The following is a 26,629-nucleotide window of genomic DNA, read 5'->3' on the forward strand; positions in this document are numbered from 1 at the left end:
AGCTCGGGCTCGAGATTAGACTCTTTCGTCAGGAGCTAACCGCCGCCCGAGAGGAGATCAAGGTGTTCCGTAGTGAAGTGCAGGAGCTTAAAAACTCCTTCTTAGCAACGGATCAGCGTCTGAATGCTTTGGACTCGCGAGTTGACCAGTTGGAGCAGCGGCTCACGGATGGAACGGGCTCGCGACTCGAGTCCATCATAGCTGAACTACGGCTGGAGTTGAATGAAAAGGACCAGGAGATGCTCGAGAATGACGTCGAGGTCTCCAACCTTCCAGAAGAGAGCGGGGAAAACCCAATGCACCTCATTTTGTCAGTGGCCAATAAACTTGGAGTTAGTCTTCGTGAGTCCGATGTGGTGAGTGCCGAGCGGGTCGGTGCTAGGAACCGTTGGAGCCGGGCGCCGGGCGAGGGCGGGGAGGGCGCGGGCGCGGAGGCGGGCCGGCCGAGGCCACTAGTGGTGCGACTTACGCGCCGCGCGCTCAAGGACGACCTGATGACCGCGGCGCGCATCCGTCGCGGAGCCACTTCGGCCGACCTCGGCCAGTCCTCTGCGCCGCGCCCCATCTACATCAACGAACGGTTGACAAAAAACAATCGGTACTTATTTCGGCAAGTACGGGAGGCAGGGCGAAGCCAGTCCTGGAGATTCACCTGGACCAAAAAAGGCCGTATATACGCGCGAAAGTGCCAGGACTCGCCCCGTCAATGGATACGCACCGTGGATGACATTGCTCGTGTGTTTGGTGTTCCATCAAACTCATAAAAGCGCTATCGATCACTCGTTCTTTCTTGTTTTAAGTGTATTTGTTTTTGCCACCACTAAGATTGATAATAACTTAATTTTAAACTGCTTACTAATTTGTTTGAACTTCAAGCCATTGTTTCACAAGTCGAAAACCACCTCAGTATTAATTGTTTTGTCACTCATAGATTGGTTCTTAACTTATCATTGTTTCATAATAATATGCTCATTGTACAAGTCACATTCCTACAGCGCCATGAAATATACACATACATACCTAAACTTACTACTATTTACTACTATTTACACAAAACACAAACTCACACCTATCCCTATAGCATATAAAATTATATACCTATACGTACTATGTACAACTAATTATTACACCTCATGTAAACTTCAGAAACCATATCCAGTTATTTATTATAATTATCATTGTATCTGTCTGTACAGTACCTGTGCAAAATACATATTGATGCCTATCATGCCTACATTTTCCAATGGTATTGTTTTATTTTTTTATAAAAAATGTTAAATAAAACGAAATCTTTATCTATTGGTCTCTTTAACGCGGGTTCGTTAGGTACCGGACATGACGAGCTTATAGCCACTGTACTCCGCCATGACGTGGATATCTGTGCTATCTGTGAAACTTGGCTGAGGCCGTCTGAGGACGATCGAGCCCCCGTCATCCCGGGCTACAGGCTGCGGCACACGCCGCGACCCCGCGGCCAGCGCGAGCGCGGTGGAGGTGTAGGTTTTTATGTGAAAACCGGTATCAAGGCTCGGTTCCGTACTCATCCCGCCGCGACAGGTATAGAACAAATGTGGCTGACTTGTACCGTGAATACAATTAAACTACTGATCGGTATTGCATATCGACCCCAGTGGCAAGACTGCAACGCTTTTTTTGATGCGCTGACGGATTCTCTAACGTCATTTGTAGGGTACGACCAGACCATTTTACTTGGGGATTTTAATATTAATATTTTACATGGTTACCTAAATGAAAGCAAGGCGCGGCAACTCCATGACTTCGTAAATAGTATGGGTCTTACTCAATTGGTAACGGAGCCAACACATTTCACCGACAGTAGTGAGACATTGATAGACGTCGTGTGCGCTGACACCGCACTTAGAAGTTTGAATGTAGAACATATTCCAGCGCTAGGTAAACATGCATTCATAACCGCAGAGCTCAACATAAAAAAACCGAAACCAACTCCTCAGTGGATTACATATCGGCCATTAAAAAATATTATCATGGATCAATTTAATAGCGACCTAAACTCCATTCACTGGGAAAATATAAAAAATCTACAAGATGTTGATGAAATGGTAAATGAGTTTAATGACTGCATCATTAAGTTATTTGACCTCCATGCTCCCGAGCGAACCGTACGGGTGAAGAAATTTAGCTACCCTTGGATAACCGACAACGTGAAGTACATGATGAGCTTGAGAGACGCTGCTTACCATAAGTTTCGTACCTCAAGCACCGACTCAAACAAAAAGTACTATAAGGACTTGAAATGTTTAGTTATAGCCGCTATTCACAATGAAAAACGAGCTTACTATCAGTCCAACATAAATAATAATATAAAAAACTCATCTGCTTTATGGAAAAACTTGAAACAAACATTACTACGCAGTCACAATAACAGCGATCTCCCAGAATATTTCAGTAATCCAGATGACATCAATAAACATTTTCTTGACCTTCCCGGTAATAATAACTTAAACTTATCTAATATAATTTACTACGAAACAAATAAGCACGGCCCACACACATTTAAACTAGACCTAGTAGATGAAGAAACAGTTTGCAAAATTGTACAAAAATTAAAATCAAATGCACTAGGATATGATAAAATATCTCTGGATATGTTGGTCCTTACATTTCCACGTACATTACAAATTATAACATATATATTAAATTACTCCTTACAAACATCAACTTTCCCTAAACTATGGAAAATCGCTCTAGTCAATCCTATTCCTAAAAAACCTGACCCCACTGACTACAAAGACCTAAGGCCAATTAGCCTGCTATCCACTTTATCAAAGATCCTGGAGAAAGTTGTACACCGGCAAATGTCGAATTATCTCGAACTAAATAAAATTCTACCTTCTGTTCAATCCGGGTTCCGTAAGGGTAGAAGCACATCTACAGCCCTCCTCGACGTGGTGGATAACTTACTGGCTTCCCAAGATAAGGGTAAAGCCACCATCTTGACGCTGCTAGATTTTTCCCGCGCATTTGATACGATTAATGTCTCGCTGCTGTTGGCAAAATTATCGTACTACGGGTTTGACGCTAACGCGGTGAAATGGTTTTACAGTTACCTAGACCAAAGATCGCAGATTGTGAAACTGAGAAAAAATGATGGCAGTACTAGTCTCTCAGCGAGCTATCCAGTGACCAGGGGTGTACCGCAAGGATCTATTCTGGGTCCACTCCTGTTCATTCTGTACGCCGCAGACATCACTAGTGAGGTGCAAAACTGTAATTTCCATGTTTACGCCGATGACCTTCAAATATATTTGGCGGGGCCCCCATCTAATACTGATTACACATGTAAACTTATCAATGAAGATCTTGAACGGATTGCAAAGTGGTCAAATAAAAACTCATTACATCTAAATCCAAACAAATCCAAGTACATGGTGATTGGTACAAAAAAACAGGTTAAAGACACTATTGTACATAATCCGAATATAATATTAGATGGAGCGGTTATAGAACGAGTTACGGAGGCGCGCAACCTCGGTCTTATTTTTGATAGCAGTCTGCGTTTTGAAAAACATGTCATGGAAATGATCAGAAACTGTTTTTATAGACTAAAAATCTTGTACAAAATGCGACCTTACTTAAATGTTGACCTCCGTATCCAATTGTGCGAATCGCTTGTACTTTCCAAACTAAATTATGCTGACACCGTATACGGCCCTTGTTTATTACGCAAAACGGAAAGATTGTTACAAAGAGTACAGAACGCCTGCGCGAGGTTCTGCTTTAATATACCTCCGCGCGCTCATGTTACACCGTTCCTTAACCGTTCAAACCTGTTGAAGATTGCTGCGAGGTGGAAACTGCATCTGGCCACTCTCCTCTTCGGTGTGGTGAAGCACCAGTCGCCAGATTATCTGTATGATAAGCTGGCCTGGGCCCGTAATCACCACACTATTAATACCAGAGCTGCAACTTATCTCATGCTGACTCCCAAACATAAATCTGCCATGTTTCGCCATAGTTTTAAATATCTCTCGAGCGACATATACAACAATCTCCCACCGCCTATCCGAGGTCTGAAAACAATTAATTCTTTTAAGTATCGTTTTAAGTCGTATTTATTAGCAATGCAAAAATCTATTTTATAAAAATTGCACTTACCACGACCTTATCCTCAGTGCGTAAGGTAGGATTTCCTTTGTTCCTGGATCTGCTTGAACACGGCGATGGCATGTGCAATAATATATACAAACTATTGGTTTTATTTATGTATTTGTATAATAAATACTGTCTCCATAGGTAGTCTGTAAATTAAAAATATATTTATATGTTATTTCATTCTTAGGTACACACACACACACTTTCTAGCATATTACACTCACACATAGGCATACTATACTATACTCACTAACTCACATTTTAATTTCACACTAGGTACACAATATGTATGTATTTGTTTAAACTAAGTAGGTAGGTATATAGCAAAGTGGTTTAGTCCTATAAGATATTATCTGTCACACACTCACCATTAATAATGCATCACAGGTTATTGTCAAGTCTTGATTTGTTTTTTTTAATTATTCTGTTTCTATTTTGTTATATCTATTTGGCACCTGTGCGCGTGCGACGAGCGCAGCTGGGCGGGCCTCTCTGCCCTGGCGCTGGCGGTGCGAAATCCCGTTTTCAGGAGTACACGTGATCACGCTGCGGCGTCGCTCGCGCAATAACTGTTTTTTTTGTCAATATTATTAGTATTTCTTTCGTGCGTCACGCTGGGCATCCACTGAAACACCAGTGCTGTGTCCTTCGAGTTCCTCTAAGGCGCAGCAATAGCTGAGTGGATGTGCCTTTTTGACACGCAGCATATTGTCCAATGTTTTGTACTGGTACATATATTTTTTTGTTTGATTTAATTATTACTTATGTTCTTTATATATAAGTACTTAGCTGTTTTTGAAAGTTACTGTATTTTTGTTTTTTCATTTTTTTTGCTGTGTGTCAAATAAATGATTTCTATTCTATTCTATTCTATTCTATTTTCAAGTAGTGGCGTCCGCCAATAAAAGCCACATAATAAAATGTTAAACGATTAAATACAGTCCAAAGTCACATAAATGTATAAGGATCGATATAAAATGGTTTGAATTGCAACAGGTGAAAATAGTTAAATTGTAATTAATATTAAAAGGTCTTACATTACTAACAATTTAATCAACTCTGTATTATACAAATGTTTATTATATTTTCAAAATATCAATATTGAATATATCGTGGTCCCAAATATCCTATTCGGAATCCCGTCACAATGCTGTCGTATCTAAGGCAGTCATTGTGTAACTGGTTTATCGGTGGCTAGTTACGGCCACGTCGACGGCGGCGGCGGCGGCAAGCACTGCGATTGATGCGTGTATGATTGATTACGAGGATTGCTTGATTGGCGTGAGACGGTATGTCCGGCACGCCGCATTGTGATCCACCGCCAACCTGCCTCTAGTGTCCTGCCAGCCTATTGACGACACATTTGTAAAGCGAGAATGTAGTTAGCAGGAGCGGCGGCACGGACTATAGTAGTACGTAATCGGTTTCAGATGCAGTCTTGCACAACATTGTATGTAACGCTGTACTAATACATACGTCCAGATGCTGTATTGACTAGCGCAGCTATTGTCCGCAACCAGACATGGTTGCAAAGCCGACCACCGCTTAACTATCTTAATGATCGACCGTCGTCAAACGCATTCACTAACTAACCATATTACCGAATGAAGTTTATGCAAAATAGCGAGATTAAATATTATTCAGGTTGGAATTCTCCCCGAATACCTGTGTCCCGCAATTCTGGAATAACTTCGTTATGGGCCCAACTCTGAATAATACTGAAAAAAATGCCGCCGCCTCATAGGTACCTTCTACAATAAATTTAAAACATAGAGTAGGTACCTCGTACTGATACGAAATCTTGTTTCTCCAGCGTTACTAACACAACATGTTTTCAATGATTTGCGTTTAATATGAACCGTTTTCAGGGCGAATAAATAGAGTTTTTCAAATATCAAATTCAGTAGGTACGTAGGTAAAAAAAAAACGAAATTGAAAATTATTATTTATAATGCAAATATGTACATTATTATGTACTTAATTTTCTTCAGTGAGACGTAATAAATCCTACATAGCGCCTGCCCAAATCATGAGCACAATATTCCGATAATTTCAAACATCCACTTCATCATATTCCATCATACACATTACAGAGCCGTCCAAACCGAAGATCAATTTCCAACCACTCACAGGGTAGTTGAAATTTTCAAGGTTGCGTCTTCAACATTGAAATACTTTAGGAAACTTCAGTATTAATATGATGAACTCTGGCATTCACGTGGTCTGCCGGGGGCTGCGGACGTCGCGAATTGTGCATCTCAGTTGACTGCTCCCGAGCCTCACAGGCTCTTGTTATAGTTTTCACTATATTCCTGAAAAGGCCAATCAAACGCCTGCCTTGTGTTTGTCATTTGAATCGTATCTTTGAAACAGTTTGCATCGATTTTTTAAGTCGTTCGCTGCAATTTCATTTCATAAAGGTTTTTTGTTGAACTGGATTTTGTTTTAGTTTGTAGAATATTTTTTATAATTCCTTTCATTTTAATAGCAATTTATTTTGTATGAGTATAAAACTGTGTTTTAAGTCCAAAATGACTAAGTTTTAGAGAGGAATCTTAGGTAAATATACTATTATACGAGTATATATACGTATATATACCTATAAAAGTAAGTACCTATTTAAAAAGAAAGCACATACTAGTACATACTACTTTAGTATGGACAGCGGCACTCGCGGCAGTAAGCTTCCCTGCGAACTTTAGTATTAGGTATTGGATCGATCGAAGTCTAATAAACGCACCCAACCAGGTCACAATTGTACCTATTCTAAGAGATCCTTATTGTATCCTATCCTTTGCATTCCAGTTTATGTTTCTCTTCCTTATGATGAGTATAATTTAGACTACGCAAAACCTTTAAAATTTTCAGTAGTACACATCCGAGTACCATGCATAATTTACTTATTAACCATAGGTATAAAATTACCAATTACTTTAGTATGTTAACAATGATTCATTAAAATCGGTAATCGGTACGTATTGTATTTTGAGCTCATTTCTCTTAATGATCGGGGTTTTTAATTCCGTCCGAGTTATAGTATGAATCAACAATTCCATGCGAATATAATTACGCGATCAACAATTTTTTTGTAAAACTAAATCAAATTACTAAGCATAACTCGACGAGTTATGACGTTGTGAACCCAAAACTCACGACAGATCCATTCTTGTATAGAGAACCGATGCACAACTCTTTTGTAGCAATAATGTTTGAAGCTACTGCTAGTAAGAGCTTCATAAATAAGTGAGGCAGCGCAGGAGCCTCTAGCCGGCTCACGGCGACCGCTGATCTCGTTACTGCACTGAAGCTTTCATTTTCTCGACTCTTGAACCAATTAGGGCGGACCTGCTGCGTATTTAATGCACAACAAATGGGATTACTTGCCGCTTTGTATGCAGTTTTCTTTGAATTGTCACAGAAGTCACAGGGATATACGATTCAATTTCCACAGGTAATGTTTGTTGCAAAAGGCAGCCATATAACTTTGCATAAACTTCATTCTAACGCTCGACATGTTCGCTTTAACTAAAAGTATATTTCCCGACCGGTATTGAATCGCGGTAACATTCAGATCTCTAAACCATCAGCTTTCATGACATGTCTACATTCCGTATATCACCATCATTAATACGAGTATTATTTACTAAACAGTCTAACAGTGCTCAATCGCACGGCTTAATGAGATTTCAATAATTGCTCCTTTTGTAGTCGCAGCGGGGATGGAATCCAATATCTTGTCAAAAGCGGATAGGCCATGGACTGATGTATGAGCCAGCCACATGCAGGTATTGAATGAATATGATACAAGGGGACACATTCAAAGGAACAGGAAATAGCTTCTGCACAGACAGCTCAGCTCTCGACAGTTCTAATTAGTCAGAATGAGCAGCTTGCACTCATTTCATTTGGCATACCTACATAATATATGTATTATGGTATGTTGGTAAAACCTTTGGTATGTTCGTGGAATTTTATAACCTCAGTGTAAATAATTACGCACATTGCACTTGCCGCTAGCGTAGGTAAATTCTTAGTGATGAACAGAGCACAAGCGAATTGTATGTATATGTACCTAGAGTTATTATGTATATGTTATATATGTTAAGTATTAATCGTAATGAGTAATGAGACGTAATGATACGGAGCGATGACTACACCGTGCATCGAGCCCTGTCCATCCCCGAGAAGAAGAAAGGCAGAGGTCACCCCCCAGCCACGTGGTTATCCACCATAAAACGCGACTTGAAGAAGTCCCATTTGGATGTAGATACCCAGACAACCCAGGATAGAACATCCTGGCGCCGAGTAACGAGGAGAGCCGACCCCAAATAACGGGAAGAGGCAAAGAAAAAGAAGAAGTACCTAGAGTAATTGTTAAAATAATTTTATGGTATTTTTAATACCGTGGTTAAAAAGTTTTTAAAACACTTCGAAAAACTTCATTTCGTTTGTATGTACCTATGTATAATAATTTCTAATTTATTATGTACATTCACTGGTTATAACGCCATTTAAAGACCGATTTTGGGCATCTATTAACCGATTCTAATATAATTTTGAACGTAAATATAGTTCTTATAACAAAACAATATATAATGGTGACATGATCTAATGATGAGTGGTGAGATGATCTAATGATGGAAACGGAAAGGGTCACGGTAGGTATATAGCAACTACCTCGTGTTTAGGCTTCGATGAGTCGTATTGACTAGTAGGACTTATTGATATCATTCGCTGCTTGAAATTTGACTGTCAATAATTGTAAATAAACTAAACCGGCCAAGTGCGGGTTCCGTAGCAGCAAAATTACAGTTAAATCAACCTATCTCAAAAACTATAAGAGATACTTTGATCAAACCAAAAATCGTTGAAAGAGTTAATTAGCATGCATCACCTCTATTTTTTTTAGAATTTTATACCCCGTAGTTATAAAAATAGAGGGGGGGGGACATACTTTTTACGACTTTGAGAGCTGATATCTCAAAAACCGTTCACTTTAAGAAAAATGTTTTTTAGAAAACTTTATATCATTTTAAAAGACCTTTCCATTGATACCCCACACGGGTATGTACATCGAAAAAAAAAATTTCATCCCTCAGTTACATGTATGGGGGGCCCCACCCCCAATTCTTTTTTTTACTATTTAGTGTCATATTTTTGTAGCGGTTCATACAACACATATTCCCATCAAATTTCATCACTGTAGTACTTATAGTTTCCGAGTAAATCGGCTGTGACAGACGGACAGACGGACAGACGGACAGACGGACATGACGAAACTATAAGGGTTCCGTTTTTGCCATTTTGGCTACGGAACCCTAAAAAACCGTATTAAATCATTAAAAAACAGACTTTAAAAAAAAATAAAAAGGAAATAATTTAATTTAGAGACCAATTCCATGTGACAGTAAAAAAAAATAATAAGCAGATACTATTCCTTTTGAAGGTGTTTCCATAATACAGATTTTTAATGATTCGTACTTTAAAACGTAAATAGGATCATTTATATGATCACTTTGGTCTTTGTTGTCCGTCCGTCTGTCTGTGTGTCTGTCTGCCACCACCTTTTTTCAGAAAAGGGTAAAGGTATCAATATGTTATTTCGCATAGATAAAAAAAAATACAAGAGCTACGGCTACAACAGAGAAGAAATCAAGCTACACTTGCTTTTCATCCATCTTTTCCACCATGTACCTATATTGTAAAAAACTAACAAACAACTAAGAACTTCGAGTAAAGTTCAGGATACATTTAGATAATTGCTACGGAAAAGTGCAGTGCAAGATTCAACAGGGTGTTAAGCTACGAGTAACTCTTTGCCTTTCTTTACTGTAAGTATTTAACTTGGCAAGGAAAATCTTGTATAGTATTCCTAACAAGTTTATTTCCATGATAAATTTATCCAGCGAAGTTTTTATTCGAAGTGTATAAATTTGCGCTTTTTCATAGATGACTGAGTTGCCTTCATACCTATTCGATCATGCGTGCTGATCGCTAGACGCGAATGCGAACATTGTAAAATCTTTCTAACAACTATTTAATACTGTTCAACTAACTGTATGTAATGATTTTGTTAAGTATATTTTTCGTAGTCTATGTTGTATACGTATTAGTTAAAGTTGTACATATTTTTTAAACAAATAAAAATGAAAAGATGCTAAAACAGAAACGTTCAAATATTGAGTAATCCATACCATACACTACACCTCATCAGATTATTATTAAAATAATTTAAGTTCAATATTACGCGAAGTCTTCCAAGTTGAGATAAAAAATCGATTTTATTTATAAAGGCCGACTTTGAAGACTTAGAGAAATTGGCTTAGCGTAAGTTTTCCTGGTAAGAGATGGAGTGAGCCCGGCTTAGGGCCTTCTACTAGTTCAGTGCTTCCTTTGTGCGATTCCAGAAATTCCTGCTCCCAGTCAGTAATTAAAAGAACCTACATATCATAATAATATTATGTATGAATAGAAACACTGCCTTGAATTGTAGAGACTAGATCCTAACTAATATTATAAATGCGAAAGTAACTGTGTCTGTCTGTCTGTCTGTCTGTCTGTCTGTCTCTTTCACGCCAAAACTACTGAACGGATTTGAATGAAATTTGGCATACATACGGTCTAGACCCTGGGAAAGAACATAGGCTACTTTTTATCCCGGAATTCCCACGGGAAAACTTTTTAAGGCGAAGCGAAGCGCGCGGGAACAGCTAGTAGCAAATATAAATGGCCGAAAATGTGGACTTTTACCGCCATTCAGAGGCTGATAGGTACATGAAAAACTATGTAATCATCATTAAATTAATCAATCAGTCGTACAACGTCCTCAAATATAATGTTTCACACAGCCACTATATTCCATAGTGGCTGTGTGAAATACAAACAGACTGGCAAAACGAATCTTTTAAAATCACATGGTTTTTACCATGCCCATGCGGCTAACCCTAAAAACATAGACGTCGCGTGGTCGGTCTGATTCATTTCAGATTTTTGATTCGTCCGTGTATCCAACGTGCAGCATACAGATAGATACGAGTACTCGTGCAAACGTGTAACTGATAACTCTCTTCTATTTCAGGGTTTTTGATTAGATTTTTTGTTAGTCTCACACCCTCTCTGGTGGACACTGGACAGCCGCCGCACTAGTGGTCTGTGCAATCATAGGCCATTGCTGTATTTCATAACATATTCTATCTGGCACAAATAGCTCGTTTACACACAGTGAGCTAACATGTGGGACTCTTAAACGTTACTTGGTAGTCATCGATTAAGACTGGACAGCATCTACAATGATAAATAGCAAAGGCGAATGGAGCTACTGGCATACGAGTAGACAAGCCGAGTTCACTGGCCTAGGTAGCAGCTCGCACTATGTAAACGAGGCAAAAGCTTTAGCAGCCAAACAAACCATATTCATACGTGCACTAAGCAAAAGTGTATTAAATTGTACGAGTATCTTGCCCGCTCGAAGCTAAATATAAATATATATATTTTTTATGTTTCTATAAAAGATAAAGAGTGTCATGGCGCCTCTTGGGAGAGGCATACATCCATCAGTGGAAGATTACGGGATAATGAAGACATTGAAAAGATAAGAAGTCGTTCCTAAATGTGAAGAGTCACCATGACATGAAAACATGAAATGTAAATTTTCAACTGGAATAACAAAAAAAAACATGAAAGGACTGGCCCATAGGTATACACCTACAAAGTAAGTTAGATCAGGTTTGTAGTTAGATCTTTTTAAAATGGCAAAGGGATGAAAATGCGGAGGCAATGTAATAAGGCAACACCCAGACGAGTATTTCGGCAGTTCCGCATTTGAACAGTTTTTGCCGATAATTAAGGGGCTCAGTCAAAAGCTCAATGGCGAAATGACACCGACACAAACAGTTACAAAAAAGTTTAACAAGTCGGCAAGACTGGGAGGGTCCGAGGCGTAAAGCGCAGGCCACACCGCCAGCTAGCGAAGCGAGTGAGCTTGGCGGGCACATGTTGTTTCATGTTAGTTAGGCGGTAGTACGCAAAGCTGAACCGAAATTCGTAAATATTTGAAAAGGTGTTCGTCTAGCTCGGGTGCTTCACTGGCTGGAGGTGGTTTAAGCTGCACTAAGAGCGTTTTCAGAATAGCGTATTGTTATAAGCTCTTGTAGGTGCGTATGTTGGTACACCCCTAACTCGTACGAGCGTTTCTAAGCTTGCGTAATAGTGATTTATACTGATACAACACCTTTTTTACAAAACGCGTTTGTAAGAGCGTTTGCTCCAACGAACGTAATGCGTACGGAGCAGCTGAAAAACAGCGCTGTGGCCTCTTTGGCCACAGCACATGCTGAGCTGGTGCCGATTTGACGCTCTGGGAAGCAATCTTGTTTGTACTGTATTGTATTATTTTCTGTATTGTTATTTTTTTTTGTATTCTTTTTCTTTCTTTTTCTGTTTTTGTTGTTCAATGTGACAAATAAATGTTTACTTTCTTTCTTACTCGCCGAAAAAAACCCTGATCTGTAAACGCTCTGGATGGTGCTACAAGCTATCTATTTCTAATAGAGTGAGTGCAGTAAGTAGCCGCTCTCACTAGTTAGGCCTCAGGAACATTCCGCGTCCGCCGCCGCCGGATATTACATCAAGCTATAATCCATCTCGCACCCAACCGAGCCAACACTTCAGGGTAATTCAGTTTATTTTATATGAACGTGTAAGTGCAACTATAGAATATATTTAGAATAGAATATATTTATTGACAAAAACTTAGCCTATTACAACATGTTTATGATCTAAATAAAGTAGAAGTAGTTAATCTTAAATAATACCGCGTTAACTCACAATTTACATTACACAAGGCTTCGACTGCATGAAATGGCCCTGGCGACCTACACTAGGAGACCTGTATCGTAGGAGCCAGTGTCTTTCGTTCATCGCTTGAGTTTCCTACTTGTTAGACATATTTTATATTTTAGTTTTGTAGCTACATATTTAAATATAATAATACAATACTTAGTGCATATAAATATGGTATGATATAAATGAGTATATATATATAAGGGTAAATAAATACTTAAGTATATATATTATTTCCTAATAATTTTTAATTTTCTACATTTAGCAGACCTTCAATTTCGTCATAATTGAGTGATTCTATATAATTTACTGTAATTCTTTTGCATGAGCGGAAAGTGTTTTGGTATAGATTTATTATTTTATTTATTTTATTGTACAAAAATGGTCCAAGAAAGGTGTGGAAATTTTGAGAAAAAGAGGTCCTTTTATGGGTGATTCGACAGACTTTGTCATTTCTGCGGGTGCTACAAAAGAAAACCGGATCGTAAGCTATTTGGGTATGTTGTTTTAATATAACCGAGCGAATGTACAGTCCACGAACCGTAAGCACTTTAGTGTCTGTATAAAGTTTTGATGTTGGATATCTGAAGGGTTTGAAATATGAGACCTTTAGTAGCGCTCTTTGAGATCGCTCTGCATGGATCATGTGTGTTTTAGAGGCACCTCCCCAGGCATAGATGCAGTAGGTTAGTATGGACTGCGCAAAGGCAAAATAAACCATCTTAAGGAGTGCTTCATCAGCTATATGTCGTAATTGCTTGAATATAAAGATCAGTTTGCGGACACGACCAGACAGTGACTTGATGTGTGATATCCAATTTAGATGCTTATCCAAGATTACTCCCAGGTACTTGATTTCATGCACTTGTTCCAAAGAAGGGCAAGAACAACAAATTGGGTCTACACAAGAGTGAGCTGTGACAGTGAAAGTGCCTGTTTGGGGTTGACCATTGGATCTTATTGAAAAAGTAACATATTTAGACTTTTTAAGATTTAGGGTCAGAAGGTTATTCTTAAACCAATGCACAACACTACTTAGACCATCTTGGATGTTTTTCTGAACTCCTTGCCACGTCTTGCCATGGAACACGATAGCAGTGTCATCGGCATAAGTGACAATAGCAGCATTTCGGAGTTGGAGATTGCACAAGTCATTTATGTAAATGATGAATAGTGTCGGGCCCAAAATGCTGCCCTGAGGAACGCCATACGCTGAGCATTGGAGGTTTGAGCTTACTGTTGAGTCGATTTTACATGACTGAGTTCTCATGGTCAGGTAGCTGGTGAAAAGATCGTGCTGAATGCCACGTATTCCGATATTGTATAACTTGGCTAGCAGAATGGGTATGGAGACGGTGTCAAATGCCTTGGCAAGGTCAAGGAAGATACCAGCGCAGCGGTCACCCTCATCAATATGTTTCACTACAGTCGCGGTGAGGCGTGCGACAGCATCCTCCGTAGACCTTGCCGAGCGGAAACCATATTGATTTTCTGAGAGAAGGTTTTGTGACTCAAGATATTTAAGCAATCTCTTATTTATAATTGTCTCAAGGATTTTTGATATGGAAGGGAGAACTGATATTGGCCTATAATTAGATGGCAGGCTTTTATCTCCATCTTTATAAATGGGGTGCACCACAGATCGTTTGAGGGCAGTGGGAAATATGCCAGAGTCAAGACTGAGATTCACAATGTGTACGAGGGGAGCTAATATCAGGTCTTTGGCTACTTTAATAAGTTTGACAGGTATCCCATCCCATCCCGTGGCACAGTCAGCTCGCATGTTATTAATTATAAGTTGGATCTCTGTGTGATCAGTAGGTAGTAGCCCAAAGGAGCCTGGTTTATGAGAAGCACTTTTTATATTTCGGGAGAGCAAGTTTTCATCTAAGTTATGTTCTCGTATTATCGTTTTGGCTAGATGGTCACCGACATTTGCAAAGTATTCGTTTGCATTATCAGAAGATTCCAGTGCTGACCTAGGACCTATCAACAAGTCAGAAGCGTTTTCCTTTTTCTTTTGTATGTGACATATTTTTTTAAGAGTTTTCCACATTTTTTTAGGGTCATTTTGAGCTTTTTCAAGTTGCGATTTTTCATATAATCTTTTTAATTTTTTTAATATGCTATTACAATAATTTCTGTATTTTTTATAAGTCTGTTGTAAAATTATATCATTTTGATTCTTTCTAAGGTTTTTATGTAGTTTATCTCTCTTTTTTATTGATTTTATTAGGCCAGGCGTGATCCATGGTTTGATATTATTCTTTGATCTAGGTAAAACTCGAGTTACGGAGTACTTGTCTATGGAACTTTTTAAGGTCTGTATAAAAGAGTTAGTTGCATGTTCAGCGTCGTTACAACTAAGTATTTCCATTAAATTACTATTTTTTAGGTCCATACAAACCTTGTCATAGTCCAAAGAGGTTGTAAATCGTGAGACATGATTGTTTTTAACACTCTGTTGAATGGCCGAAAGTGACAATAATACAGCTTGGTGATCCGTAACTGTGCTATCTAAAACTATTGTTATTGATGGGTTTTTACTTTTTAATAATATATGGTCAAGACAGTTGCCTTCATGAGTTGGGTAGGTATGAGCCGGAAGCAAAGTGTGTGTTGCTGTTAAGTTTAGGTATTTTTCGGAGTGACTGTCTCTGTTTAGTGGTTTTATATCGATGTTTATGTCTCCTATAAGGACGATATTCGGGTAACTTTGATTTTGCTGCAGGACTGTATCCAGTGAGTTAAGAAATTTATCAATATTATTGTATGAAGGTGATCTGTAAATGCCCAGTAAACAAAGATTACAGTTTATTCTTAAGAGAAGACAGTTAGCATCTAATATACTTGGCTCGCAGCAGTTAACATTCAGACTTTTTTTCCAGTAAATAACCACTCCATCGTTTTGGATTGGATTATTTTTTGTGCAACTGTAGTCATATTCAGACAAAGTCGGTAATACCGGGTTATTAATTAATCTACACTCTGTTAGAATTATTATGTCAATATTACTATTTATTCTGTGTAACAGTACTGACAAATCGTTAAAATTTTTATTAACACTTCTAATATTTTGGGTAAGAATAGTTATATATTGGTTGGAAGATGGTAGGTAACAATGACATTCCTCAGCTGAGAGTTCGTAGGAACAAGAAACTTGGACATTATCAATGTCCTTGTTAATATCGGAAATTATAGACATTGTTTATATCTAATGTGGATAAATTCGTCACAAACACACATATTTGAATGATGACTAGGGGAATGTTTAATATTATTTAGTGAGACTAGAGCAACGAAGTAGTTATGCCGCATATTTGATTGAGCTAGTTTAGTTATTGTCAGTTTACAGTGTGAGTTAAAGGGTTGTATGATAAAATATAAAAAGTTGGAGGACATAAGTCTATGCTTATAAGTATAATATATAACTATATTTAGTTGGTAACAATCCATTGCGTATTTTAAAACCCAGATTGGTGGATCTATTGTTGCAGTGAAACGATAATATAATATGAATATAGCTTTTAATAGGTTTAAACTGGCTGGTGAAAGGTTAGTGTAATAGCAATATATACCCATAATAACACAGATTTTATAATATTGATACAAAATAATAAATAATTTGCCTACACAGTATGGTTGTCTATTAAGTATAGCAAAACATTGGGATATGTATGCAATTTCATGTTCTGTTTGTCTGCTATATCTGTACAATATCATAATAGAATATAAACTAGAATAATATACAGTTAATAATATACAGGATGTTAAGTGATATGTAAATATTACGGAAATCTTAAACACAGTGAATTTTGTTTGCTTGATGACCAACACATAACAAATTAACAAAAAGTTTATTCGACAATTTAAGAGTTAAGTGTTTTTAAGAATTCTACATCACGAACATAAAGGTATTCCGAGGATTCCGTCTTTCGTAGGTACACACGTCCGTTTCGTACCCAAGCATATTTGTATCCAAGTTCTCTTGCCTTTTGGCGGGCAGCTGCGTGAAGTGACTTTATTTCTGGGGTCAGATGTTCCACTACGTAGACATTTGCCTTTTTTTCGCACGCAATACCTAAGTGACTGGTATTTAACTTGTCTGTGGGGTGTTCCTTGTTGTACTTAGTGGCAGCTGTAAGGTATGCATCCCTTTGACGTGGGGACTGAAACTTCACTAGTAGGGAGCGGGGGCGGGAACTCTGGGGGTTAGCTTTAGATATGCGAGAACAGAATACGAGGTCGTTGTCCTGGATTTCACAGTCAATCACTTTACTCAATTGTTGCACGATATTTGTAGGATTTTCGGATTTATACTCGGGAACACACTGAATTTCCAGGTTAGCCACACGGGAAAGTTGTTCCAGCTGGTTGATGCGTTGATGGAGGGTAGAAATCGTACAGCGTAGGTTCTCGTTCTCCTTTTGAATCGTTTGCATGGTTTTCTTGAATGACATAACTTCAGACTTGAATTCCTCAAATTTATCGGAGGAGAATTTAATTGACTCCTTAATATCATTCATTTCCGATTTTATGTCACGTAATTGGGTTGCGAGGCAGTCTTTTATTGAGGATTTTATTTGCACACTTAACGAATCCTGCAGCTCCTTTCTGATAGCAGCTGTTAAATCCTCTTTAGTCATGCATCGGTTGCAATTTGTAACGGCAGAGGCAGCACTGTTAGAAGCAGAGGCGGCGGCGGTTGAGGCATTATTTCCCCGCTGTTTACGAACTGTTACGTTTTCCTTAGCAGGGACGCGGATCGGCGTATTTGAATTATCTCCCTTCGGTCGTTTGCTGGTGCACGTCGGGCAGAGCCAGGACTTTATTTGACTCTTGCTGAGGTTCGCAACGTCAATACTAACGCATAGGGCATGATAACTTTCTTTACAAAGCGTACAAACCAAGCATTTTTCGGTTAAACAAATGTCGCTTGTGCAAGCGGCGCATGTTTTGTCCGTTATCTCACTCATAGCGGAGCAGTGGACGGGACGGCGCAAGCGGTTAAATGATGACGTCAGGAGTAAGCGGGACGGATGGATCGGGTATACAACCCAACAGCCGAATTCGGTGCGACGACAGACGACAAGCGGCGGTCTAACAAGGATGTCAGCTGCTTGTGATTGCTTCTGATTCTCGAGTCCGAGCCGACAACACCCGATTTACCCGAAGCACTAGTATTTAGCGATTGGCAAGTTTTAATCACAAATCACAACACTGTGGCTTATTGTCACCACTATAAGAACGATAATTACTTGTGAGAAATATCAATTTTATAACAGAGCCAAGCACACGTCTACTCGCAGCAAAACTCAAGCGACAAAAAAAACAAACTATGCCAGTTCCTACCGTATCAGATGTTATAATTATAAGTGTGTCTTTGATAAACAATACGGCGCGGGGTGTACTTAATTCATAGATGTTGGATGACAGAAAAAGTGTATGGGTACCTAACCTAACTCAAAAACGGTACAGTTGACTCAAAGGTACAAAAAGTATACTTTCAGACCTCAGGTGGTAATTCTGGACAACAAATTATATTAATCACTTTTAGAATTAATTTTGTGTAAAAATCTATTCATTTGATACAAAAAATCAACTGACCAGATTGACCAACAAAGTTAGAGACGACTTATTTCCAGATTGACCAACAAAGTTAGAGCGAGTTATTTATAAAGTTGATGTAGTAAAACAAAATTTGACCAGAATAACCACATGAGGCCCCGCTTTATGTCTTATCAATCAATCATGAATATTGCTCTTACTCTGACTGGGACGGTATATCGACCTAGCTGTGAGTTTCGCCTATTTGCATGTACTATCGAACAAAAAAGTGAGTTGCCACTTTTAAAACAAATCCTTTGCAATCCCAAATTTGCCTTTGCCTGTCTTTTTAACCAACCCCATTATTTTAAATTTCTCCCTTTGTATTATTTATTGCTTTCGGACTTTCGCACCTTTAAGACAATGCAATGTTTTTTGTGTTTACACATCTGGTCGCTATAGAGACAGTAACTTTTGGTCAACTTGTACCCCATTGGTCAAGAGCAAGTCATTGATGGCTGATGCCTGCAAAGAAAAATGATCCTTAAGGGGGTCCACACTTTTTTGTTCGATAGTACGTAGTAACCTAAGCCTCAAAGGAAGCAAACAACGCTTTATACTATTCATAGCATTTACTGAGTTAGTACAGTTCCAATTTGTTGTACAACCCGACTAAGTCGACATCATAAATAATGTCGTAGGCAAGGAGCACACGGCTCCTTCACGGGAGGTCGTAACTGTCTCGTCAAAGCTGGCATCAAGCGCAATATCAATTTGGATTTGTGTAACTTTTCCGTGCATTTTTTATCACAGCGCAGTAACAATTTCGTGAAAGTATAATTTATGTTTGCGAGCGGGCGCGCCGCGGCGGTGGCGGGTAACGTGATTAAGGCCGCGATTGTTTGCGCTGCACTCTGCACTCTGCACTATAAAGGCACAGCGCGTACTCTAGTCACTCTAGTGGAGTATTCGTGTCACAATCAGCGGCCGGGATCATCCCCCTCTATAAATGAGCACGACCCTTTAGTCGGCCGCGGAGTACTCGACAGAAACTCATTTAAAAACATCTATGATATTATTATGAATGAACGTTGAGCTTCTTACTCCTGTATTATACTCGTATTCCAGGTAAAATATACAATGGTGGACGGCTTTGTGTGTGGGGTAACTATTCGGTGCGGTCTATTGTTGTGGCTGTAAGCTGCCTCAATTACGCAGTGCATGTAGGAATACATAATATATAACCACTCTCAAACTCTCAGCACTCTGAGTGCTGAATCTGAGAACTGAATCTAACACTTCAAACTATTGAATATCGTAGTGAGAGATGTATTTTCACCCATCAAGTTTATGCAAACTTTGAATTCATATTTTATTGTGCCCAACTCGCATCCGAGCTGCGGTAAAAATCTTTTCTGGATTTGCCACTGATAGCGATCAAGAAAGTTAAATTTGTACTTCGCAATTAGTTGAGAATCCCAGTTGCGAAAATGTCCGGAGGGGAAATAAATCCACTGTCGAGTCTACCAACTCACTCTCAGTATCGGTCTGGGAAACGAGCCATAGACATAAAATTACATACGGATCTAGACTCTCAGTGGGTCTAATCGGGCTGATTTATCCACACAGAAATCTTTTCCTCTTTTGATCCTCTTTAAAATTTAAAACATTTAAATATAATTATAAATGTGTCATATTATATTAATCAAATGTCAAGCAGTGTGAATTTTATAGGAAAAGCGTGACCAGGATGACTTGTTATTTTTTATATCATTAATAATATTTTTAATTTATGGCCACACTATTTAGGATTGTGTAATTTTGATCTTTGTTGGCTTAAATAAGTATCTGTAATCTTTTCTTATGTTAATAGATTATCTTGAAAGATCACATCACAGAAGAAGTATTGGAATAAATATAAGTGTAGGGAAGTAGATGATACAGAAGAAACCTTTAGAGGTTGAATATTTGTACAATAAAGAGTTAAATAAATAAATAATAATCTGTTCGGATTTTAAGTATGATGAATGATGATTAAATAATGATGGCTCAGTATCAACTATTAAGGGCGTCTTGCACAAGGAAGTTAAATAAAATTAAATAGTTTGCCTCTTGCTCTGACACTATAATGTCAGAGCAAGAGGCAAACTATTTAATTTTGATTAACTTTATTATGCAAGCCACCCTAAGAGTAAACCAATGTCGAATTATTGACTGTCAGTTATCAGTATTAGTATAAAATTATACTGATTCTTTTAATTCATTTTATTTTATATAAAAGTTCTTTTATGACAGTTTAATCTACGTAAAAGGCGAAGCGAACACTGCTTATTCTTCTTCTACTATAAAAATCTTGACTATGAACGATGCATATTCTCTACTCGTATGAAGTTGACAAATGAAAACGGATCATTTTATTATGAATGCATAATACCATACTCAGACGAGCGCTTATTGACCTGCCCTAGCTTCGGTATGTTAAGTGATTAAATTCCAATCTATTCAAAGTGATGTGAAGTAAAGTCTCCTGATACGTTCGTTCTGTATGTATAAAGCTACTATATCGACTGACCCAATTTAATGTTACTATCCCCTGGCCAGACTTGTTATTGTACCTGTCCCATTTGGAATGAATAATGTAAATCGGATATACGTAGACAATTATCCGATAGTGACATTATCACTTATTGAAGCCGACAAAGCTGTTGATTGGTGGAGTGGATCGATCGCGCGGTGCGGCTGCGAGTGCGGCGCTCGTGCTGCAGGTGAATGCTGATAAAGCGCTAAAAGCGATCTCTTTTCATACTTGTGAATTCAAATACGAAATGTTTTTGCATCAACTTTACTTATAACAAAATATTTTTGTTATAATTTGTTTTTTTGTTGATGAAATGAAAATAAACAAAAAAAGAGGGTAAAAAATACTATTTCTTTCGTATTAAATTTATTTATTTGTGCAAAAGCAGATGATGTGCATAACATGGTAGATTTCATAAGTACTATTGCTACATGACACTAGACAAACTAATCTAAGGTACAAAACATTTGATTGAAAAACTAAACAGATACATGTTTCAGAATGTTTCAGGAACTAACATTGCAAAATCAACATGAAAGGAAAACGATTGTGGTTAGCTAAGAGCAGATCGGGGCGAAGTGGGCTAGCGCTGTGTTATTTCACTCGAGTGAATCGGCGATGCACCCTACTGTAGTGTTTATTGACACGAGGAGAGGTTGGCGGATATAACATTGCATGTGTAGTCTGTGAGTGCAGGCGGCGCGGGGCGCGGGCGGCGGCGGCGGCGGGCAAGGTCAGGGGTCAACGCGGGTTGTATGGAGTGCCAGGTGCAGGGGCTGCCGCATTCACCTGTCGGGGGCGGGCGCCCTTGAGCAGGCGCGCGTGGAACGAGCCCGGCGTGTCGATTGTGTGTTGGCGGGAGAGCGCGGCGTGCGGGGCGGACACGGAGCTCTGTCGGAACCACGGCAGCGAGATCTTGCGGCGGCCCTTGTGTTGCTTGGCGACGGGCGGCGGGGGCGGCGGCGTGCCCATGGCGGCTCGGGGCGCACGGCGCGCACGCGACAGCGGGGGCGTGCAGCGTGCGCCGGGGAGCACACCGCTCGAGCCACTGCCGCCGCCCGCCACCCGCGCCGCCGCCGCGCGCCGCGCGCCTCAAACACTCTTCGCGATCCCTTCTCACACTACGCAGCCTCCGTATCGAGCTATGCCCAAATTATATTTCACAACGACTATGAAGGACACATCCACCCGCGTCACAGGAACGGGAGAATTTATTATATTTTTTCGTTAGCACCTTCTGTGTAAAGTTTTCTGATTAAAGAATCAATATGTAATCGCCCATTTCGTATTTTCCGAATATCCCCTTTATCTTTCATAACACTGATAGTTAATATCGCGCATGGGATTGAAGAATGAATAGAAGTTCGTTAGTTAGTTTAGCTTTGTGGATGGTTGACGGCGGCGGCGGCCGGTGGCGGACGGTAAACAGACATAAACAAAACAACTCGCTGCAACTGCGGTGCATTTATATCCATAATACAGTGTTTGGCGAGAGCTAAAGCATACTAAACTTAAAACTGAATTCAACATAAAATTACGAAGGGAAAAATATTAAAACTTTATCCTGCAATGCAGACGCAAAAACTGATAGAGTATTTAATTAGGTACCGGCAGGTAAATAAACTATTGAAACATTCAAGAGCGGGTCTGAAATTGAAAAAAATGCCCGTCCATAGTGGAACAGTGTTGAGTTTCAGTTTTCAAAATTCATTCGAATCAATTCGTTCGGAAACATTATTTCAATTCTGCTTTGATAAAACTTATTTTAATATTCAGCCGCTCGCTGCAAAAACGAAGCCAGCCAATCACTTCCTTCATTCACATTGACAATAAAAGTGGTGATTTCATTTTGTATTTTTTATTATATTAATACCAATGGAGCCTAGCTGCGATGGGTTGTAATTTGAAATTTATTGATATAGGTACCTGAATCCAATTCAAACTTTACCGGCATTTAACTAAAGCCAAAGCATACCTATCATATAGATGTATTTGTTAGAGTTATGAAGCTTTTAGATAGAACAGGTTTGCTAAAGTCTATACTCAGTAAAAAAACAAGTAACATAGTACATCATGGATAATGTAGCATAATAGTGGTGAAAGAATCATTGAAATCGGATTACCAGAATTTATTCGGAAATGGTAACTGTAATATAAACAGCATATTTATTTCGTGGGAAACAAGCGAATGTTCAAGAACGGAGTAGACAATCTTATAATACCGCCGCTGCCGGATTTAACGTGTATATAATATACCTACATAATAACATATACCTATGTTTCCCGTAAAAAAATATAGAAAGAATTTATGTATTTGGAATTAAAGTTTCATTTCATCTAAATGTGTGCAGAACCAGTAGGAACTGGTAAGAGAGGCTCAGCCATGAGTTGCCATTTGCAGTAGAAACCATTTCCCGCCAGCAATACACCACGAATTCACTATCACTTTGTAATCTCCGAGCAGTTCTGAAGTAGCTAGAGTAGGTACCCCACCTACTCTAGCTTAACAAAAAACGAACATACGAGAGCTGTCATGCAGTGGCACGTTTAATGCAACAAGATAAGAGTTGAGGTTAGCGCAGCCACGCTCGAAGCTTCGTTGCTCGTAAGCTAGAGTGATCTCCCTGAAACGGGCACCTAAGAGTAACTCTGCGAAATTGCAAGGTGACACCCTGACACCGTGCACTTACAAAATATAAAGTGACTTCCTTGTATCTCGCTGTCCGGAAAAGTTTCTCTATCACACTATTTACTCGTTAAGACATTCAAAATCTTGAGTAGAATTAAAATGATTACTTGAGTAAAATTCCTGTAAGTACGGACCCGTAATAAACTTATGAAGGCTTTGATACGTTAATTGAAAGCTTAGTAGAAATCAGTCTAAAATTCGAAATTCGAGTTATAAGTTGACGCTTTGCGAGCTTTATTTTCAAAACATAATTATAATTTGCCTGTAATCATGTGTTGATACCTTGCTAGATACGTTATACACTCGCAGCCACCCACAACAGTTGTATACACCCTGTATAAGCATGGCGCGACGGCTGTAGTATCGTCATGGATACCCGCCACGCCCAGCCCCATTCATTCATTCACAACAATAGAAATTGCTCCATAATGCCTCTCTTGTTACCCTTCATTCATGATAGTCAACTTGTTTAGGCCGGGGGGGAAACAAGTATCGGTATTTAAATTATGACAGATTGTCTTGTCACAAGGAGGCACATTTTGTACGACTATTGATTTGATTTAAATATTAATTTTCAAGATCGGTAATATTGTAGGTAGGTACATGAAACATGAATAACAAGATGTTTTATATAAATGTTAGGAAACCACCAAAAACCTCTCGTTACAACGAAGGGTTTAATTAAAAATACGTTTTCTCGCTTTAAACGATATTCTTTAGCTTAGTTAATTTTATATTAGATCCACTAGTGCCTTTATTACTTTCTTTAAAGAAGTTTTATAATAAGGTGAACTTTACTTACGTCGTCGCTGACGTTTATTTTTCTTCCGACATCTCCAATTTAAATTTTATATCATCCCGGCGTTTCTCTTTTCCCTTAGACATCTTGTTAGCTTCTTTATCATTTAAGAATGTATTTTCCTTTGGTAAATACTTGACTGTGGCTAAGCCCGAAAGCATAATATCGTTTTCACCGACTATAGGAAGCGTTCCAAAAGGTTAAGTTTATACATATTCTATTCATGTATTATTTGTATTATAAATATTAGTAAAAGTATTGGTCTCACGTCGACGTGAGTGCCAGCGATCTTTGTTCGCACGCCGGACTGTTTAAAACAAGCAAACAATCTAAAAAAAAATACTGTATGATGTATATGTTTTTCCGTGTAAGTGGTGTATTTGTGGAGCTCTGAATAAATGTCTTTTCTTTCTTTCTTTCTTTATGTAGCGATGTGAATGATAAGAATTTCATCCATAATTTTCACCAAAATGCATTGCATACATAGTATCTTTTTAAGTTTGTCAATAGTTATTTAGAGCCTGTATAATAAATGCACGCGGCGCATAATCAATATGATGCGCTGGCGACGGCGACGCGGCGCTTGCTAACTTGTATATTCACGAAACCTCATCAACAAACACTGAATGCAGTTTGTGCAATTTCCAACCCTAACGCGATAAAGCAAACTGCGAGGCGACGCGGCGCGGTCTACTTTTTGTCGGAGCTGTCTGTGGCTTGACGCGGAATGAAGGACCGTCCAATAAAACTCTTTTTATCGGCTTTTCGCCACATGCCATCGCACGTAGCGCCGATTTCATTACAACGGTTTACTCGTAAAATCCGACGTAACCTACAGCGCAAGATACACTAAAAAGCAATAAAACATTTATTCTGTCCTTATTTATTCAGGCTTGTTTGTTAATGAATAGCCAATGCGAGAAATCGCTAATAAACTCGGAGCGGCAACACCGGCATACGAGACGAGTGCTATTAATTACAGTTTACAATTGACTTATTCGCAAATATGCCGCCGGCAAGTTGCTAGTGCACTGTTTGTAGTGCGCATACGGCTTCAAAGGGTATCACAACTTGCACTACACACTCGTAGTTACAGCTATTTTAGCACATTGATCTACGCTGCGGCTCGTAAATTTTACATCATTAGCTGTATTATAACAAAATCAAAACAAGCAATCTAGAGCATTATAGTAAATAACTAATAATCAAAAATAACGGTAAGGTTATTAATGGGTCACAAATGTCACAATCAGGTCAACAGCGTCCGGTCAAATATTTATAATTTCTATGACCTGGTTGTTGACGGAACAAAGTGATTACTTTATGTACTTTTAAAGTGGATTTTGCCGCACGCCATGCAACAACAATCGGAAACAGGGAAGCTTCATATGGTATCATACAGATTGGAGTATCGAATATTATAACGCAGATAATTGATAATTGTTCTATCATACGGATAACTAAACCAATGATCGCCACGACAATTGTGAGTAAATGTGTTCGTACCTTTTGAATCGATGAACTGTATTTTGTTGAAACAAAGCTAAGAACACTCGAGTCTCGATCAAGTTACATTTCAAGCAATAGCAAAACATATACAAATCGAATTACAGACTAATTGATTTTGAAAGAGAGCTCTTATCAATTATATTACTTAATAAGTGCTGCTATTTTATTTGTACCGTTATACTTGCTTATTATGGAGAAAATATTTTATTTCAAAGTACATGTACCTAAATTAAAGCGGCAATAAAGCTTGTTTCATTTGTTTACATGGTATTTGACTAAACATCTCTTTTACTTTTAGTTATTCCAGTAAGAGCGAATATGTGTCAATATTATATGGATCTTTCGACATCCAAGAGCTTTTTATTCGACACTGAGTCGACCTTTTCTGTCGGGACGGCATGATATTTTTAGTGCCATATTTCTTTAAAAGCATCCTTTCGGATAACAAAAGAGATGTTTCTCTTTTCTAAAACTCTATATTTACGATCTTCAAAAGCAAAACGCAAGAAGCTAGGGTATATAGGGAAGGGTT

At 38.7% G+C, this 26,629-nt stretch overlaps 1 protein-coding gene and 1 long non-coding RNA gene across 9 annotated transcripts in view; both read right to left on the reverse strand.

The window, feature by feature from the left end:
* LOC105389684 (kalirin) overlaps positions 1-26,629 on the reverse strand; it is a 136,283-nt gene that overhangs the window by 54,475 nt on the left and 55,179 nt on the right. The window lies entirely within an intron of this gene.
* LOC119694290 lies at positions 3,438-4,933 on the reverse strand. 2 transcript variants are annotated; one of them, XR_007268174.1, is made up of 3 exons: positions 4,503-4,919; positions 4,138-4,280; positions 3,438-4,052 (listed from the first exon to the last, which is right to left on the reverse strand). It is a non-coding gene; the product is annotated as an uncharacterized LOC119694290 (long non-coding RNA). The 2 variants fall into 2 exon arrangements; XR_007268173.1 differs by having other exon boundaries at positions 4,138-4,933.

The sequence above is a fragment of the Plutella xylostella genome, chromosome Z (assembly GCF_932276165.1).
Source record: "Plutella xylostella chromosome Z, ilPluXylo3.1, whole genome shotgun sequence".
Classification (NCBI taxonomy): Eukaryota; Metazoa; Arthropoda; class Insecta; order Lepidoptera; family Plutellidae; genus Plutella; species Plutella xylostella.